Below are 21,773 nucleotides of genomic sequence, written 5' to 3'. Positions count from 1 at the left end.
TGTAAATTGTTTATTGTCTGTTGTTTGTTTGCTTAGATATCCAATGGCTTTTTAGTTTCATGAGCTCTCAATATTTGAACATTCTTCCCTATCTCTATATATTGGCATGCTCTCTTTGATTTTTCCTGTAGTAATTTCACATTATCAGGAATTTCATTACAGTCCCTAATTCATTTGTAGTTTAATATCAGGCAACAGTGGTAGAAGATAGTGTAGATTCAATCTTTCATTGTTAGATACCCAGTTACTCTTGAAACATTTGTTAAAAATGACTGAGTGTGGGTTTTTCACCTCCATGTTTTCAAAGATCAGGTGGCTGTAGCTACTTGAAGGTATAAATGGATATTCTATTCAATTACATTGATCTTTATTTCCAAGATTGAGTCAGTATCATCTTGTTTTTAACTACCATGGCTTTGTAGTATATGTTAAAATAAATTGTGGTGATAACAACCATAGTATCCTTTGTACTAAGGACATTTTTGACTATTTGAGGCATTTTATGCCTCCACACAAATTTTGAGATTATAGTTTCTATATCTCTGATGAATGGGGCTAGAATTTTGGTGGGAATTGCATGGAATCAGTATATTTCTATTGACATGATTGCCATTCTGACATTAACTCTCCCAATCCATGAGCATGGGGAATACTTTCATTATCTTGTGTCTTTCTTGGTTTCATTATTCAGTTTTTTTGTTTGTTTGTTTGTTTTGTCTTGTTTTGTTTTTACTGTAGACTTTCATGTCCTTAGCTAGGGATATGCCAAGATATTTAAAATTTTGTGACTATTATTAATGAGGCTGTTTCCCTTATTTCTTTATCAGTGTGTGCTTGCCATTGGTATATATGAAGATTACTAATTTTTGTGTGTCAATTTTATCTTCTGTCACTTACTTAGCTGAAACTGGATATCAGTTCCATTCATTTCTTGATGGATTCTTTTGGACCTTTTAAAGTACAGAATTATATCATTTGTAAACAAAGCTAGGTTCACGTCTTTCTTTTCAATTTTTATCAGTTTTATTTTTCCTTATATTATTGGTTGAATTAAGACTTCAACTACTATTTTATTTTTTCTAAGGTTTAGACAGACTTTATTAGATTAAGAGGAGGAAATACAGGGAAGTTTTGCCATGTGGAGAGCAGAAAAGGATAGAAGGCCCATGTGATAGAACTGGAAGAAACCTGAAGAAAAATATTTTAAATGATTTTAGAGAGGAAAGAAAAAAAAGTACAGTGTGCCTGCTATGTGGAGAGGAAAAGGAGGTAGACAGGGGTCAGTACTGAGACAAGGGAAGACTTGCCAGAACCCGGAGGTTCAGGCATGATGAACAGGCATACCTCATCTACTATTTTAAATAGCAATAAGGAGTGGGCACGTTTGTTTGGTTCCAGAACTTAATAGGACAGCTTCAAGTTTTGCCCTCCAGATCTGTATTAGTCATCTCAGGGTGTCCTAATCAATATCATAAACTAGATGATTCAATAAACAACAGAAATTTATTCCTTACAATTTTCGGAGACTGGAATTTCAATTTCAATTAAGTTTTTCTTCAGCATCTCTGTTTGTTTTGTTCAAATTTTCTTTTATGCTTTGACTTTGTCATTGTATTCAGTTGATTGTGCTGTATTGGAATTTCTTCAAACATTTATCTCTATCCTCTTTGAATTTATTCCTGTGTCTATTCAGTTTTGGTTTTGTTTATTTTCAGTTTATTCTTTTATATCTCATTCAGCTGTTTGTTCTTTTATATATGCTTACCATAATTGTGTTTGGGGATTCTTTGTCTAGAATTTCCTCTAAGTAGTTCTTATTGGAGTCTTCAAAAATTAGACTAGGCATTATTGGTGGGATATCTTGCTTTTGTTTCTTGTGTTATGTGTTTTTTGTTGGGGGTTGTCTATCTATAGACAATCCCTCTGTGTTTCCTAGAATGCAGCAGTAGTACTTCTGTTCAGAAGCTTGGTCTTCCTTTTTCTGAGTAGGCATATTAAGTTGTCTACAAGTTTGTCTTAACTGGGACCATGCAGGTGTCAGGAATAGAACCAAGACAACTTGCTCCTCCATACCCCACATGGCTACGGCATGGGGTGGCCATGCGTGAGTGATTTGGTTGCAGAGGTGGCTCTCATGTGGGAACTGAGTGAACTATTCTGCCCTGCTCTGTGTGGACATGGGTTGGTGGTCTACATGTGCATCTGGACTGTACAGCATGGGGGAGGAAGACCAGAACACAATGGGCCTAGTCCTTCTATTCTGGTTGGTTGTCAATATTCTTGACTGATTTGGTGCCAGATGTTAGCCACATCCTTGCATTGTTTTGTTTTTCCTCAATTTTTTTTTTATGTTTCTTTATTGAAAACTTTATATATGGGCTTTAAATTCCCCCTGGATGCATTCACCAAGACAAAGAAAAGTGTAGCAAGTTGCCTGATAGGAAAAGAGAAGTGCAAACATTTCATGAGGCCAGATTTTCATTTCTCCACACCTTAGTCCAGTTAAATTGAACATGCCTATTTATTTAACCAGAAAACCTGATAAGCCTATGGACAAAGAAACTCATTGGTAACATGTCTTTGGATCTCTTGTACAATACCTCCCATTCCAGTGCTCTGCCCATTGCTTTTCCTGTACAATGATGTTTGCTTCCTGTCTGTAATAAGTTTTTCCTCTAAACTTGATTTCTTCTTGTAATAAATTTTCAAAGTTAAAACTCATCCTTTTTTGTCTATGAATTTTTTGTTCAGTTTCTTTAAGGCAAAGAACCAGGTACCACTGATTCAGTAAAGCTCTGGTGACAATTGAGAGACTAGCCCTCCACTTTTCAGCATTAAGCCCACCTACAAGCTAAGGTTCTGTCATTCTCAAAGAGATACATTTCATTAAGACAGTTGGTCCAATTTTGATTTCCAAATAATGTAATAATATGTGCTTAGTAACAGATATTAATTGATACAACCATTCAGGAATATATTTGTGCTCATTCAAGACCAAATGAATCATCATTATCACAAATTACTCAAGGATATTTTTTCTAATCAAACTATATTGACCAACGCATTTGGCAATGATATGCATGTGCAGTTCTAAAATATCTGTGCTGGTGATCGGAGTCACATGTTGGAATATGCATTATCTTCTTTTTAAAAAATTATTTATTTTAAAAAGTTCCATGATTGTAAACAATATCCCATGGTAATGCTCTCTCTTCCCCACTTTCCCATTTGAAACTCTATTCTCCACCCTATCCCTTACTTTCTCAATCAGTTTTTTATTTTGATGTCATTAACTTTTCCCTCATATTATTATGGTCTTGTGTACATAGTGCCAGGCACTATGAGGTTATGGATATACAGGCCATTTTGTGTCTGGAACAGCACATTTCAAGGAGTCCTACCCTTCCTTTGGCTCTTACATTCTTTCTGCCACCTCTCCCAAAATGGACCCTGAGCCTTGGAAGATGTGATAGAGATATTGCAGTGCTGAACACTCCTCTGTCACTTATTCCCAGCACCATGATGGCTTCTGATTCATCCCAAGGTCACTGACATCTGAAAAGAAGCTTCTCTAACCAAAAGTGAGAGGAGCATTAATACATGGGTATGAACATTAAGAGAAGTGCTCACTGAGCAGTTTGGTAAGCATAGTATATACATTTAGCTAGACAACAGCAATTACACCCCTACCTTCTTGATAATCTAGTTTGTATAATCTAGGTTTGGGTTTTTTTTTGTTTTTTTTTTTTTGGTTAACATAGGTCAGATAATACATCGTTTGTTTCTGATTTTGCAATTTTTCTTAAAGTTTCTACCAAATCTTGCCATTGTGGTATTCAAGTACTATTTTAAAAAGCCTTGGGCTGAAGTGATAGCTCAGTGGATAAGGCACTTGTCTGCAAAGCTGACAAGTTCATGTTCAATTCCCCAGTATCCATATAAAGCCAGATGCACAGTGATGCATGCATCTGAAGTTCATTTGCAATGGATGGAAGACGTGGTGTGCCAACTTTCTCTGTTTCTCTCTCTCTCTCCTTGCAAATAATATTTTTAAAAAGTCTACTCAGATTACCATCAAGTTTCTCTTCTGATATATATATTTACTCCCAAATGTACTTATAGCCCTTGAGATTCTATTTCAAGGATATAAGTATAGCAACTAGCCTTAGAGAGAACCACATCTTCATCTAGAGTGAAGGGCAACCATGCATAGTGTCCACACTAGACAGATGATGGTATTTCCCAAAGTAGAAAGTGAAAATGTTTAATATCTCATTCTAGGAGATGGAAATGAATAGCTAAGATCTCTGTCCTACATGAATTTACAAACGCTTCCTGTGTACATAGCTCATAAAACATGGGAAATATTTTACTTATAAGGTACTACTCCCTTATGAAAGGATTTGACTCTAAAACAGATGGAGGACATCTTAACAAGCTGTGGGGAGAAAAAAAAAAGTATGAAGAGTCCTTCACTTTTATAGGGACACCAACCAAGAAATTATGAACCCTTTGTGCACAGCATTTATGACATCACCATTATGTAGGTATAGTTAATCAAGTCATTGCTCATTGCTGAGTAATTCAACTGCTTGAACCCTTCACCTGAGGAGGGAAGGGTGGAATCATAAATCCCAATCCTCTAACCATTTGCCTAGTTCCCTCAACATGCAAAGTTAGGCCATCATTTCAAACACATTGGAAGGTACTTATCATGAACTCAAAAGTTTACTCCTTCCATCTTTATCACTCATCATTTAGAAATCACAGGAGCATCAGGCATGATGCTAGAAAAATCTCACATTCCTTGTCCTTTCATTTTCATTATGTTGAGACTACAAGTACAAAAGATTAAATTCATTTGAATAGATACTTTTAGATAATATTCTATTATTATATGTTACATACTTATAAGTATATCTTCTCCAAGCCACAATATCTTATTCAATATAACACCTCTCATTATTATTTTGAATATGAAAAAGCTTGCCCCAACTCATGTCTTCATTTGCATTCCTGTAGTCTTTGGAAGTTGCTAAAGATATTTAAAAATACATATTCAATTATAGCCCACAGTTTTCGATTAGCAAACCATTTTTGTAATTTTGGTTTCTTCTAGTAAATTCTGAAATCACCTTTATTGAGTTGTCACAAGCCACAAAATTAAGTAATATTCATGCTTTTGAAAAATGAATTTAAAATAAAACACCATTTGAGGATTTTTCATTTAGTTTTTTTTTGTTTTTTTTTTATTCTCTCTCTTTTGTTGTATTAAGTGAATACAGTCAAGTTGGTACCATTGTTAGCATCATCCATGTCCTACACTCTCCCCCTGGCCCCACGTTGTTGAAGTATATGGGTCATGCAATTTGGAGTTAGCCCACAGTTATGGGTAGAAGGAACTGTCTCTGCATATCATGACCCAACCTGTGGCTCTGACATTCTTTCCAGCCCCTCTTCTGCAAAATTTCCCTGAGCGAGGTTGGGTTTATTTTTGGTCTGCTTCAGTGATGAGGTTTTGGAGCCTCTGTGTCTCTGGATCTCTGATGTGGTAGGAGTTGATTGTTCTCTGTGTTGATCTCCTTCACCTTGTGCTGGTGCCAGGTTCACCACAAAACAGCACCCTTGCTTTTTGGCCAATTAATTTTAGTTTCAGATGGGGCCCTTTTGTGGTATGATAGAGTGGTTCAGTTCTCTCCTTAGAATCTGCATCTATCTGAAAAAGAGAAGCAGATTCTCCAATAGAGAGTAAAGTTAACACCAGATAAATGGGATAACCCTTACTTTTTAGAGAGAATTTAATAGGTGTAGGCCCTCTTGTAGCCCACGATTGGTGGTAGCTTGATAATGGAGAGTGGGCTTATGTTTGGATATGGTTCTGACTTGTTTCCCAGCTCCAGCTATGGGTCCCATACCATTGAGTGGATCAATTAGCCAAATCAAAAGCAGTTGATTTCCCACCATGGCTGTGTGCCACTATTGTACTTGTGTGAGCATCATGACAGGTTATTTGCTGCTAAGTAGGTTAGACCATGAGTTGCTTGGACAGCTATTGTTCATTTACCCTAAGTTGCCCATATAGCACCTTCTGGCATTAGACAATCTGTCTGGGGACTGACTCTCTTTCAGCTTCCAGCTATGTCATTCTATGTTGTATGTCAACTCTATACGATGTCTTCAGCAGTAGGGTCTTACCACTAACCTTTGGTGGACCATCAAGTGCTCTGACAGAAATCTGTCTTTCTTTTAGGAAGCCTTGTAGGTCTCTCTGATCAAAAGCTCAGTGTGGATGATAGCCACCTCCTGGTACTGGGAGTTACAGGTCAGTGCCCACTAAGAGAAGGAACTAAAAGATAACTAATATAAAAGAGTTATAGAGAAGACAGAGAGAGAGAGAGAGAGAGAGAGAGAGAGAGAAAGAGAGTGAGAGAGAAGCTGTAGATAATTAAGGTCAGTCTTCATCTTACACTATTCAGTGTCTTGTGACTCAGGTGTTCCCTCTAAGGGCCTGGTGAAGGTTCAACCATTTGGTCTGCCTTTTAGGGTGTAGAATTTTATGGTACTATTGCTGTTTGGGTCTAGATTTGTGTCCCCTACCCCCTCCTTGCCCCCCTTCCCTCCCCTCCTACCCTATTGTATAGTCTTTGAGATGCTTGTTTTGTATGTTGGCATCTTGGGTAGATTCAGGTTAGGTGCTGTAGATGTGTGAGACTATGTGGTGATTATCTTTCTGTGATTGGGCAAGTTCACTGAGAATGACCTGTTCCAAATTTCATTGTGTCATTTTTTCTTACTGCTGTGTAAAATTCCATTGTGTAGATGCACCACATCTTAAGTTATCCATTTGTCTAATTATGGACATCTGGGTTGATTCCAGCAATCTCCAAGATTACCAGTGGTAGGGCACAGAGGGGGAAAAAGGGGGAATTGCTGATTCCCTCATTCATAGTGCCAATGGTGAATTCTCTGCTGTGGAACAGGTCTCATGTCAGGAAGAATTTGGTTACTCTCCACGAAATGATGCCACTATTAAACCTCTGAGCACATCTTCCCTAATTGGTTGTGTAGTTCACATGGTCCACATCTGGGTAAGACTGTAGATGTTAGCCCCCAATAACATACAGAGCACCTACTGATAGCACTATGAAAACTATGCAGTAAGGCAGAAGTTTACAACTCAATTTCATATTGATTTCTCTATGTCCAACAACTAAAGTATGTGAGAGACCATTACACTTAAAAAGATAATTTCCTTTATCAAGTATATTGTGTAGGCATTTGAAATGCATGGTCATTTCTTTTATGTTTTTTTTTCTTAAAATTTTATTAATTTATTTGAGAGAGAGAGAGAGCATGAGAGAGAGAAAGAGAAACAATGGGCACACCAGGGCCTCTAGCCACTGCCAATGAACTTCAGATGCATGCACCACCTTGTGCATCTGGCTTACATGGATACTGGGAAATCAAACCTGGGTCACTAGGTTTCACAGGCAAGTACCTTAACCATTAAGCCATCCCTCTAGACTTATTTGTTATTTTTTTTTTTAAAACTACAAATTAGAAACTTCTGTTTTAAGTATTTGACCATCAGCACATCTACTAGAATCTATATTTTCACTTAATATTATAAATTGTTGTTGTTTATTTTTATTTATTTGAAAGTGACAGAGAGAGAAAGAGGGAGAGAGAGAGAGAGAGAGAGAGAGAGAGAGAGAGAGAGAGAGAATAGGTGTGCCAGGGCCTCCAGCCACTGCAAACAAACTCCAGAGTCCGACTTGTGCACCTGGCTAATGTGGATCCTGGGGAACTGAGCCTCAAACTGGGGTCCTTAAGCTTCACAGGCAAGCATTTAACTGCTAAGCCATCTCTCCAGCCCATTTTTTAGTTAATATTGTTAGAATTGGAATATTAATGAAACTCATTAGATTAGTTTTATTAGTGTATGTCTTCAAATACTAAATTTTAACCAGTAATAAGACAAATTGTATCCTAACCTTTTATGTAAATTTAATATTTTTATTTAGACTTTCAGAATCTTAAAAGTTAAAAAAATCTCTCTCTCTCTCTCTCTGTCTGTGTGTGTGTGTGTGTGTGTGTGTGTGTGTTTGTGCAGGTACAGCATCAAAGGAAACATGAGGAGGTGAGGAAGTCAGAGGACAATATTGGGTATTAGTCTTTCACTTTGTTTAAGGCAGGTTCTTTTGCTGTTCACTACTGTGTATGCCAAGATAGTTGAATCTCTGGGGTTCTTTTTCTGCCTCCCATTTCTCTTTAGGAGGACTGGAATCACAGAAAATCACTACCATATTGTGCTTTTACATGAGTTCTGGGAATCCAAACTCAAGGCTTGCATAACAAGCAATTTTGATTCTTTGAGATATATCACCAGCCCCTATAATCTTACAATGGTTTATGATTCAATTTAAAAAGACAGAGAAGTCAGCATAGGTTAAATAGCAGAGCTGCTCCCACAGTTCACAACCTACAATCCCCATAGGTATAATCTGCGACCCCAATGAGGAAGACCCCTTCAGAAAAGGGGAAAGAATGAGGTAAACGATGGTACCAACATGTGTTGTTTCCATACTAAGTATGTCCATAACTAATTTTAAAAAAGCAGAGAAGTTGAAATATTTGGAAAATGGCTCATAGTATTGTAAAATCCTTTTGTAATTGTTATTCCTCATAGTTTGCTAAAAATCACAAAGCTATAGTGACAGATAGAATTTGGTAATTACTTGTGATTTTTTTATTATTTATTGACATTATCAAATTGCATTATTAGATATCTCAGTGTTCTATGTGGGCAGCATGTGGTGTCTTTAGCAATATAGATAGCAATATAGTCTTACCTTATGCCCCAACTATATCTTTTTGTTTTTGACAGAAACCTGTCTTGTTTTGGGAACCTAATAGATCTCTCTCACCAACAACTCAATGTGGGTTATAACTGATTCTGGTTATTAGTATGACATTTCAACTTGATTGTGTTTTGAAGAACTTCCCAAGTATTTGCATACATATAATCTTCTCATATTAGTTCTGTTTCTCTGAAGAACTATGGACAATACAGATTTTTTGTGGTAAAAAGTGGTTTATTACTGTAATAAATATGTAAAACATTGGAAGTAACTTGAGAACTAGGCAATAGGTAGAGACTAGAAGAGTTTTGGAGGTTGCACTACAGTACACTTGAATTTCTAATGAAGACACTACTTACTGATGGGAATAAGGACAATAAAGACAATTATGTTAAAATACATAAAGAGAATGAGGAAGCTTGAAAAAGGAGTTCCAGTTTTCATAGTAAATACATGAGGACTCATGAACAGAGTATCTATGAAACATTAATGTCAAAGAGTATTCTAGTGCAATATCAGTTTGAAAGGAGGAATGGTTAATTGGAAGTCTGAGATAAAGTGATCCTTGTATAATGTCACAAAATATTTGGCTAAATTGTGCTTTGTGCTTTGTAGAAGACTGCTAATGATTATACTGTAGCAGAGACAATTTCTAGAGTATTCAAACTAACTTAGGTATTCCCTCCTATCCACCCCTGCTTCTGTTAAACTGCTAAGGAAGATACCCAAAACTTAGAGAGATTTTTGTTGTTGTTGTTGTTTTGAGATAGGGTCTCACTTTAGCCCAGGCTGACCTGGAATTCACTATGGAGTCTCAGGGTGGCCTTGAACTCACAGAGATCCTCCTACCTCTGCCTCTGGAGTGCTGGGATTAAAGGCGTGCACCACCACGCCCAGCTGAGATTTTTTTTTTTTTTAATCCACACCTGTTGTAAAAAAATAAAAATGGAGAAGTTTATTCTTAAGAATTCTCTGAGGGTGTTAGTTTTTTGATAAAGAAACAATGGGTGTGACTTATGTATAAGAAGAACTCATGTCAGGAGAAGCCAGGGAAAACAAAGAATATATATCTGAAAGGATGCTGCCTGTTAGCTAGACATACAGAGAAAGTAGGACAGAATTAAAAAGAGGTTTTCAAGTTTCTGAGATTCTATATATCCAGACAATAGATATATTTCACTATATTATTACTCAAGGAAGGGCAAAATATTACCTCAAATGTAATTGAGAAATCAGTGGAGGCTACCATAACTATCGTATGTTCAGAGATAGGACAGATTGTTTCTTCACTCATTTCAGAAGACAGGGCTTCAGCACAGAGTTGAGGTTGGGTGGAAAAAATCATATCTGAAATGACATTGTTGCAGTCAGGTTCACATGGTAGGCAGAAATCACCCAACCAAGAGCTGCTTTGGGGGAAAAAAGGTTTCTTTTCACTCACAGAGTCAAGGGGAAGCTCCATTATGGCAGGGGAAAATGAGAGTGGACATTAACCTCCTGGCAAACTATAGATAGACCACAGCAACAGGAGTGTGCCCAAAACTGGCAAGGCAAAACTGGTTATAATACCTACCCCCAACAATACACTACCTCTAGGCAGCATAGTTACCAAATCTCTGTCATCTGGGAAACTAACCTAACATTCAGAATATCTAAGTTTATGGGGGACACCTGAATCAAGAAATCACATTCACTTGAAGCCAGATAATACTATTCATAAACTTTAACATTTGATGAAAATTTTCTATCCTAGATTTTTCTCCTTTATTTCATTCTTTCATATTTCTTTTGGAATGGGAAGGTTTATCTAATGTCTAGGTCAGCACTGCATCTTGGAACCACATTATTTGTCTGGTTTAACAGATTTTTGCCTTATGGATGAATGATACCTCAAGTATTATTCTATTTAACTTACAGAATATTCATATGAAACTGTGGACATCAGACTTGTTACTATAAGGAGTTAATAACTTTGGGGATACTTAGGTAGTATATTTTTGAGACAAGTTTTCTTTTTCCTTCTGTGTGTTAACCTGGCCTCAAACATGTGAGTCTCCCGCTTCAGCCTTCAGAGTGTCAGGATTTCACGTGTGGCAATGATACTGGCTAAGTTGAATGTATTTTGCCTATTACAAGTATATCAATTTAGAATACTAAGGGAAGACTGTTATATATTAGATTGTGTGACTTTTTGGTTGAAAGAACTTCAAAATATCCCAGGTGAAATGAGGTCATGGGGGGTGCGTAACATAGTAGTGTCCTTAAAGAAGAGGAAAAAACCTGGAGATATCTTTTTTATTATGTGCAGATCCAAGGAGAAAGAGATTGTAAGCCAGGAAAAGAGGTCAAATGAGAAATCAAAATCTATCCTCCCTTAGGCCGGGTGTGGTGGCACACGCCTTTAATCCCAGCACTTGGGAGGCAGAGGTAGGAGGATCACCGTGAGTTCGAGGCCACCCTGAATTCCAGGTCAGCCTGAACTAGAATGAGACCCTACCTCAAGAGGCCCCCAACACCTCAGCACTGAAGCAGACCAAAAATGAACCCAACATGGCTCAGGGAACTTTTGCAGAAGAGGGGGCGGAAAGAATGTCAGAGTCACATGTTGGGTCATGATATGCAGAGACATTTATCGTACCAATAACTGTGGGCTAACTCCACAATGCACGACCCATTTACGTCAACAAGGAGGGTTCAATGGGAGGGTGTACATCATTTACATCAACAAGGAGGGTTCAATGGGAGGGGGTAAATCATAGATGAGCCTAAACAATGGTACCAAACTGCCTGTATTTGCTGAAAATAAAACTAATAAATTTAAAAAAAAAAAAAAAAAAAGCAAAATGTATCCTCCCTTATGGGTTTCTAGTGTCTAAAACTGCCAGGAAGAAGTGCCTGTTTTTCCATTCATCTAGTCTATGGCATTTATTAGGACACCCTGAGGTGGATAATATAGATTATGGTGCCAAGTGTCATTCTGGGGAAAGAATGCTAGGATGAGTTTTCTAAATTGATATGGAATTGGTTTAGTACTATGATTTAATACAAAGAGTTTGAGAATGTATCTCCAACAATATAGAGAGCACTGATAGTCCACAGTACAAGTGGAAAATATAAATATTCAAAATTCCCCCATTGGATATTCTACATCAGCCAATCATAAAAAACAATGATCTGACTTCTGAATATAGAAACTTTTGAATATTTTGGGGAAAATATTGAAAAAGAAAAAAAAAAAAACAATCAGGGGTTTGCAATCCAAGCTCAGGTGCTACAGAAATGATTTGTGAGTTTCTGACTATGCTGTGGAGACTCATTTTCTGTATTCAATGGTCTGAGATCAATAAGAACGACATGTAGAATTGCACCCTTCACCTGGATTAATTATAATGAATGCTAAAGTCCCAGAATTTCAGGCTGTCACTTTGTCAGAATGAGGATATGACTGGTATTTAATGAGATCCTGAAAGTTGGAGTAGGGAGATCCCAATGCACCTGGAGACAATGAGCACCTGAATACTGGTGACTATTTCTTCCCAATGGGGAGTGTTCTTCACCCACACTTGTACTGATAATGATCTTTCACATATGCAATGGTGGTGATTACACCACTCTCTCCAACCCTGTCTAAGGGTATTAACTGGGTACTGATGGCCTGCCCTCAGGCAACTACTATGCAAAATGGAGCTGTTTCTATTCAGAGTTTAATTTCAATACTCTTCTTTGCAAATCTAAAAGTAGATGTCACAAAAGATGAGGAACACAGTATGACCCATGGGATACTCTGCACTCCAAAAGATGACTTAGTTTCCTTATTTTATTTTATTTATTTATTTATTTATATATATATTTTTGGCTTTTTGAGTAGGGTCTTGCTGTAGCCTAGGCTGATCTGGAATTGACTATATAGTCTCAGGGTGGCTCTTCCTCCTTTCTCAGGACCGTTTGGTCCGCTCCAGTGTTGATGAGAAGTTTGAATTTTTTATTGCCAATATTTAAAATAATTTTGGGTCTAAGGCTGGGGACCAGGGGGATGGTCCAATGGGCTTTGATAGATTCTTTCCCCTTATTTAACAGGGCTGGGGGGGAGCCCCAGGAGGAGTTTAAAGGCTTTCCCTGTATGTTAAACTTCAATCGGCAGTCCCTAGCCCAATGAAACCCCTTATTGTATTTAGGGCAGTGGGTGTGAGGGGCATTTGTCATCCTCTCAGAGGGCAGGGGAGGCTTTGTCTTATTGGGGCACTCCTTTTTAAAGTGGCCCATGTCCCCATACCTTTTCATGTTGAGTTTTTAGGATTTAACTGTAATGTGTAGGTCGTATCAGTCAAATCTCTCTGTTTATTTTCTTGAAGGGTGGCAGCCATGGCCCTAGCCCGATGGGAGATAGTGCCAACGTCCTTGGTGGCTACAACCCATCTACTCATGGAGTTGTCCTTGAGACCTGCATAGGCAAGGCGATGATCGGCCGCCATCCCTTCCCAGACCAACATTTTAGTAAACTGATCTCGTAATGCCCCTGGGGAAAATTTTCTTTGGAGACTTTTTTCCACCCTATCCATAAATGTAGCCAAATCCTCAGATGGTTTTTGAGTAATACTCATAAGGGGGGTTTCCTAGGGTCCCTCATCAAACTTTTTCCATGCCGCCAAGCCCAGTGCCCCAACCTGGTCTCTATATGGGTTAGGTACAGCCGCCTGTTGAGTGTCTGTAGCATATTGATTAGAGATACCAGAGAGCATCCCAAAAGTTATTGGCACAGGGCACTATTGATTTTGGTTTCGTTCTGCCTGTGCATGGCACTCATCTCTAAAATAGGCACATCACTTAAGGTATAGGGGCCCGACAAGACAGCCCCGACTATATTTTTCCAATCTTGGGTTGTACAAAGTTGATGGGCAAGTCCCTGTAATAGGATCTCACCCCAAGGAGAGTTTGGTCCATCCTCCGAGACTGCCTTTTTAAGTTCCTTAAGGTCCTGAGCTTCCCATGGATACCAAGGAGCAGGGCGATTGCCCCCAGGATTTAGATTGACAGGAAATAAAAAAAAATAGCTTTATTTTTTGGCGGCTTGGCAGCCAAATATGAAGGAGGTGTTGAGGGGTCCCGAAAGGGTTAGTCAAGGGAGGAGATCCCCCAGAAGGCCAGGGAGCACTCTCAAGGGGATCAAGTGAGGAGTATAAAGATGTATCCTCTTTCGGGGTTTTTATATCTTCAGGAGGAGTAGCTGGATCAGGCTGTATATTATCTTTTCCTTCTGTCTTTTGTTTATGTTTGGTTAGTCTTGGAGGGAAGCAGTCCTTGAGGGCAGAGATCAGAGGGAGGACCCCTGAGGGGAGTATTTGACCCTTCTTCACATGTGCCCGACAAACAAGGGCCTCTACCCTATCCCAGTGTCCCAATCAAAGAGATTTCCTTCTGGCAGTCATGGTGCCAGCTTGAGAAGGCAATCCCAGGTCTATTGAGCATGATTCTCAGTCAAATTAAGTCCTCTACTCTTTAGGAGTGCCCTGAGAGACTCTAAGGCAGGATCCCAAACATAGGTAAACATGTAGTACAAAAGCTGCAGATGCAACTGGTCTGCGAAATGAAAGTGAAAGGAAAGAGAAAGGGAAGGAAGAGATTTCGACAAGTAAGTACAGGTTATAGAAGTAAAGTTTAGTGCACTAAATATGAAGACTGTTTCATAACTTATGAAGGTACCCTCACCTGCACACACTGATTACATCCTCAACAACTGCATCTCACGGGATGCATGAGTCTGTCAGAGTCCCAGAGCCCCACGTTGGGTGCTGATGCTGGGCTCCTTCCTGCTCAGGTAGTGCCGAGGGAAGAACCAGGACTGCTGGTTCCTCCCTAGGGGTTGAGGGAGGATTATGAGCATCAGAAGACCCAGAAACCTCTCCTGGCCACTGGAGAAAAACCACACTGAGTCAGAAGTCTTTTGAAGCAGGAACTCACTTTATTGTTACAGGCGGGTGTTTATATAATGTTGAGAACGAAGGTGGAGACTTTAGAGTGGGGTGAGATGTAAGGGCCAATAGCATACCGAGACCTTTCAGATGATTGGTTGTAAGCGTGCATGAGTGGGGGACTCTTAACTTCCTGTGTGGAAGTGCCAGGCCAGAGGCCGTTTGGCGCCCTGCTGAGTTCTAAGTGCCCACAGGCAGGAATTCTAATTTCCTGTGTGGAAGTAGCAGGCCAGAGGCCATTTGGCCCCCTGCTGAGTCATAGCTGGGCAGAGGCAGTTAGGCTCAGGAAGTTCCACTAGGCCTCACGTCCAGGCCTCTCAAGGCCCAACAACCAAGAACTTCACAAGAAGATATGAAGTCTGCAAGTGTACTGAATTGCTTAGTATGAACTGGGAGTTACTTCACACCAACCTTTAAGGTTGGCTATGCAGAGTAATACTCTATCTTCAATTGAATAAATGACATGAAACCACAAATAGGTTACATGATGTATTAGTTAGTGTTCTCTAGAGGAAAAGAACTGCTAGAATGAATTATATTAAAAGGGGAATTTATCGGGTTAGTTTATGGTAGTCCAGTAACAGTTGCAGGCTCATGAAACAAGGAACCCAGTAGCTCCTCAGTCTACATGGCCAGATGCCTCAGCAGTCCCAATCTGGCACTGAAGGCCACTAAGCTTCCTGAGGAGCTGCTGGTTTTCAATCTAAATGGGTCTTCAGTTCACATTGGTCTTCAGCCCATGCTGGTCTTCAATCCATGCTGGAAGGCAACAAGCAGCTCAGGCAGCCAGGTGGAAGTGTAGGAAAAAACCCCCGCAGGGGGTCCCCACGCTCTGCCCGGATAAGGCGACACCCCAAATCACTCACTCACGAGAAGCGGTCTTGATGCAAACTGCAAGAGGATTTTATTCCAAGTGCGCTGGGGCCCACAGTCATACACCGCACAGGGGTAGAGGACTGCAGAGCCCTGAATGCAGGAACAGGACAGTTTTTATAGGGTTTCTAACAAAGCCTGTGCCTTAGACCAATCATTTTCTAATATTAGGAGCCCCGCAGGGTGTTAGCCAGTCAGTTGGTGCCACCCCATAGTTTCTAAGCCAATTAGTTTATGACCTTGGTGGTCAGCATTTGCGCAGGTCCTTGGGTGGGAGTAGCAGAGTGTGGTTCCAGTCTCCTATGACCTTGGAGGTCAGCACTTGTGCAATTCCTTAGGTGGGGGTAGCAGAGTATGGTATCAGCCTCCTATGACCTTGGTGGTCTGAGGCAGGCTGCTACAGCTTATGGTGCGAGCTACTAAGGCTAACAGTGTGGGCTATTAAGGCTTATAGTGTAAGGCTTATAGTGCAGGCTATTTACAGAAACCAAATAAGTGGTTTACTTCATTACTCATTTCCCATCCTTGAGGGCTATCTCATGCCCTTTTACCTAGTTTTATATTAGGAGTGGGCTCTGATATAATGAGAAGAGGGATTCTTTACTTGCTTCCAACAGAGAGTAAAGCCTGGAGTTTGAGGTATGCAGGAAGCCCGCTTAAGCTCCCCTTGGAGCATGATAGTATTTCTGAGCTTCTGAATTCTTGGGCCTTTCAGAAGGAAGAGGCTTTTTTCACCCAGAGCTTTCTTATAAAGACCCCTGAAGAGGGGCCACCCACTCTGGGGCAAGGACTTCTTCCTTCAGTTAATCCTTCCTGAAAGCAACCTCAGGGACCCACCAAAAAGGGATTTCTGTGAATTACTAAACAGATCAAGCTGACAACACCATAACCATCACAAGTCCATCCCTTGTCAACTTAACACCAAACCATTTCTCCTTACTTCATACTTAATTTCCAAATGAAAATAGTAACAAGCTCATAATTCTACCTAAAATGGTATAACTATCCCATGTACAAGTGCAAAAACAAAATCTTCCCCCAACACAAACCAAGGTTCCTTGAGAAATGCTTACTCTCTAATATAATAGGTCTAATATAAATTCAACAACAGTTAGGTAGTGATATAATCTCAATATTGGTGTAGAAATTTATAAACACTGTATATTAAAGTAGGACAGAAACATTGTAATTACAATCTTTTTTTTTTTTTTTTTTTTTTTTGGTAACTGGTCATGTGCCCTTAGCTGGTATTTGTAACTACCTTCTTCTACTACACATTTTGTATTTCCTCCACCTTCAGCAAGCACCTCAGCAGGTCTTGATTTTATACCTGGAGTGGTGATGCATACCTTCATTCCTGAAGGATCTGGGCCATGTATAACACTATCCTGATTGGGTTGTTGCACTTGTCTGTTGACTTTGATAACAGGGCATGGTAACACTAAGAGACTCCCTGAAGGATCTCCTGTACTCCTGTACTCCACACATATGCTTCCTTTCTCCCATTGTGGAGCAGCAACCCGATTTCCCCCTCATAGTCTCACAAGTAACTCCTTTATTAGCCTGTTGACTAGAGGGCATCAGAAGCCCAACGTGGCCAGAGGGAAGTCTTAGCTTCCAGTTCAATGGAATGTTCTTTGTGCCTCCTGGCAAAAGCACTTCCCCCTTTGCCACCACTACCTCTGGGCCAGCAGAGCACAAGATTGTGGGAACAGAAAGCAAAATTTTAGCTAATGGGACACTTGGGGTGATGGTAAGTGGGACTATTCCCATTTCTACCCCTTGATTCCAGGATCTGTGAATATAGGCTATAGGAGAAATTACCATATATAGGATACTGATTCAGAATATATACAGCCTGCTGGAGAAAACTCCTCCAGCCCTCCAAGCTATCCACCTCGATGGGACTGTAGCTGATTCTTTAAAAGGCCCAGCTGCTTCAGAGTGGTGGGGCACATGGCAAGGCCAGTGAATTCCATGATCATGAGCCCACTGCCATATTTTCTTGGCTGTGAAGTGAGTTCCTTGGTCAGAAGGAATGCTGTGTGGAATGCCATGATGGTAGATAAGGCAATTTTGTAAGCCCATGGATGGTAGTTTTGGCAGAAGTACTGTGTGCAAGAAAGGCAAATGCAGACCCAGAATAAGTGTCTATTCCTGTAAGGATAAAATTATGCACTTTCCATGATGGAAGTGGTCCAATGTAGTTAACCTGCCACTAAGTTGGTGGCTGGTCACCTTGAGGAACACTATCATATCGGGGACTCAGAGTTGGTCTTTCCTGCTGGTGAATTTGGCACTTATTAGCAGCAGCGGTAGCCAGATTAGCCTTAGTTAGTGGAAGTCCATATTATTGGGCCCATGTATAGCCTGCACCCTGCCACCATGGCCATTTTCTTCATGGGCCCATTGGGCAATGACAAGGATGGCTGAGGAAGAGGTTGACCACTATCCACAGAATGGGTCAGCTTATCTAGTTGATTACTAAAGGCAGCCTCTGATGAGGTCACCTTCTGATAAGCATTAGCATGGGACACAAATAACTTTATATCCTTTGCACATTCAGAGAGTTCTGTGCACATACATCTTCCCCAAATGTTCTCACCAATTTTCTAATTGTGCTCCTTTCAAGTTCCAGACTATCCAACCAAACCATTGGTTACAACCCATGAATCACTCCATAACTAACATCTGGCCTCTTGCAGTCAGGTTCACATTACTGGCAGGAATCACCTGACCAAGGGCAGCTTTGGGTGGGGAAAAAAAAAAAGGTTTATTTTTTGGCTTACACACTTGAGGGGATGCTCCACAATGGCAGGGGGAAACAATGGCATGAGCAGAGGGTGTTCATCAACCCCTTTGTCAATACAAGGTGGACCATAGCAACAGGAGAGTGTGCCAAAAACTGGCATGAGGACACTGGCTATAATACCCATAAGTCTGCCCCCAATAGTACACTGCCTGCAGGAGGTGTTACTTCCCAAATCTCTATCAGCAGGGAACCTAGCATTCAGAAAACCTAAGTTTTTGGAGGACCCCTGAACCAAACCACCACATATGAACGAAGAACCAAATGCCCATGGACTACACACATGCTACAATGGTTCTTCCCACCCTCCCTGCACCTATTTTTCATGAGGCTTTCATTACGATACATTGACCCATGAATAGAAGACTTCAGACTGGTTTGCAGACACTTCTATTGTGTTTGATAAATTCCCTTATATATAGCTTTTTAAAAATATTTTTATGGAGCTGAAGAGATTATTTAATGGTAAAGGCACTTGTCTGAAAAGCACAAAACCCCAGGTTTGACCTGGATAATATGATACTACGTTCCACTCATCTCTGAAAACATTTAACTTAGATTCTACTTTGTAGGGTGCAAATGTAGGATAACTCTATTTCCATTTGTGCTCTCATTTAGCTGTGATCCATATGGAATATCACCTTCTTATACTTCATCCAACATGTGTTCTTATATCTAAAGTGCATTTACTCTAAACAGAATATATTTGGAAATCAGTTTGTTGTCAGGGAATTAATGCATTTATGCTTAAAACAATTATTGTCAGGGAAATAATTGTAATTGTCATTTTGTTATTTTTTACATGTTTCATTTTAATTTTGCTCTCCTTTTCTATTTTCTGCATTTTTTGTATCCGGATATGTTTGTGTGAAATATTTTAATTTTTTGCAACTTTCATTTTTCAATAATTTTCTTTGTGGCTGAATCATTGTCTAGTTTAATTGGATTAATCGTTACACACACCAAAACAACTCCTTAGCCAATTATATTGGCACATGCCTTTAATGTCAGCACTAAGGAGGCTCAGATAGGAGGAGCATCTTAAGTTCAAGGACAGCCTGAGGCAGCAGGTCAGCCTGGATAAGCATAAGTCCTCGGTTTATCTCTCTGCCCTACCCTACCAAGTTGTGTGTACATATACTGTTAGGAATTCTGTTTTTATGAGATCAAATATTTTATTATCTCATGATTATTAAATTGTTTTACTTGACCAGACATTATTAAATTCTAGGCTCTTACTATTTAAATAATGCCAATATGTCTTTTACAAAATATAGATGTTAATATTAGAATCATAAATATGCAGTTCATGTTTAAATTCTTGTAACTAATAATATATAAAATTCTTTGATATTTACTGTGTAATTAAGTGGACATGCAAAATCTTTTTTTTCTACTCTTCAATATTCATCTTTATTTTCAGTCATATGACACATGGATAAGTGGACCAATCCAAGTGACAACTTTATTCTCATCTACAGCACAAGTTTACACACACGCACACACACACAAACACACACACACATTAGTGGTTTTGACAGTGTTACTTTTGAGCAGACTTTAGGTGAATCCAAAAAAGCTAATATTAAAAATAAAATATATAAATGGGCAGCTAGGTGTTCAGAATCATGCAGAAAGGGGGTGTCTGGTGGTGGTTGTAACTGGATCCCCTTGCCCACTGAAGAGTTCATCAACAAATATCAATTCTGATACTGTTACCATATAATTTACCAAAATCTAAACATGTACCCAAAATAAACTCTTTCAAGGTTTCATCAGTATGGGCTATCAATTAATAAGCATACCATAGTCCATCTGACCATTCCACTAAAAGGCCCATCTCTAGAAAACAGTCAACACATCAAAAGGCAAAGTACTTAATTTCTTAAAACACCACAAAGAAAGATCAACTAACTGACACATCAATCTTAATATAAGACATAGAAAGAAATCTAGAAATGATACATAAATACCACTCCACTTGCCAGCATAAGACCCATGGACACTGGCATGTGTCTCTGCCTGTCTAACAATGCTTTACGTAATCTTATGTGGGGGAACAGTACACTGGGAAATGCAGGTGGAAGGCAGAAACGTGACCTTATGCATCTAGTTCCACAATTTAATGTGGACATCAAGCTACGTGACAAGGATTTAACCACAATGACTGAACATTGGGTACCAAACAAATAACACAGCTATGCACCCTAACTCAGATACTAACTAAAAAGGGCATCTGGCAGATGTTCAACCCAATGCTTTCATAATAAGGACAGGGCTCTCCTCCACTGTCAAGAGACCCTGAAGATGACATGGCAAAGGCATAGAGAAAAGTTGGATCTTTTGAAAAAGTGGATATCAAAATACTTTTCCATCATTTTTAGCTCAAACCAGGTCAAGTATAATGCCCCAAAGGAGCACTGAATGCAATCAGAGACTGGCAGGAAAGTTTAGAAAACTGCAGCTTCTGTTTTAAAAAGTGGCAACTTCTCCATACTTAATAAAACTACCAGAAGTGGTAAGAAGTTTCTTTGTGGAATGTTGACTCTTGCTGCAGAAATTCACCAGGTAAATGAAGAACTGCAGAGATGCACGTCAATGAAACGTTTTTAAAAAATTACAAACAAAATGAAATCTTGTTTAAAAAATGACCATGTTGTGTCAAGGTGAAACATGGTAAAATGTAGTGTCTGTTCTGTCCATGATTCATTACACAGTGAATGGGAAAGTGGTGGAGATGATCTTACTTTTTCTTAAAAAGGAAGTTTTGCTATTGCACTGACTGTTACAACCTGACCTAGTAAGTTACCAAGATAATCTAGTAAAACCTGTAAAATGAAAATACCAAATTCTGGTTTGTAAACATCAGGTGGCCAAGTCTGTCCTGAGTCCTTCATGATAGTGGAATGGAATGAATAATCAATTCACTACTCTATTTTTTGGCTGTGAAGAGGAAAACCCCAGCACACAGCTTTTATACTTTCACAGTAATTAGATAGATATGATATAGATGATATAGATAGATATAGATATAGATATAGATATAGATATAGATATAGATATAGATATAGATGATATAGATATAGATATAGATATGGATATGGATATGGATATGGATATGGATATGGATATGGATATGGATATGGATATGGATATGGATATAGATATAGATATAGACATAGACTTAGATATAGATATAAACATAGATATAGATATAGATATGTCAGTGCAGAGTTTTTTCCTTCCTTGTGCCACTTTCAG

At 39.2% G+C, this 21,773-nt stretch overlaps 1 protein-coding gene across 4 annotated transcripts in view; it reads left to right on the top strand.

Moving 5' to 3' along the window:
- Sntg1 (syntrophin gamma 1) overlaps nt 1-21,773 on the top strand; it is a 922,134-nt gene that overhangs the window by 422,846 nt on the left and 477,515 nt on the right. The gene's annotated exons all lie outside the window — the stretch shown is intronic.

This window comes from Jaculus jaculus, chromosome 2 (assembly GCF_020740685.1).
Source record: "Jaculus jaculus isolate mJacJac1 chromosome 2, mJacJac1.mat.Y.cur, whole genome shotgun sequence".
NCBI classification, from domain to species: domain Eukaryota; kingdom Metazoa; phylum Chordata; class Mammalia; order Rodentia; family Dipodidae; genus Jaculus; species Jaculus jaculus.
Note: the sequence above shows the minus strand (reverse complement) of the source record. Positions and strands in the feature narration are given on the sequence as shown.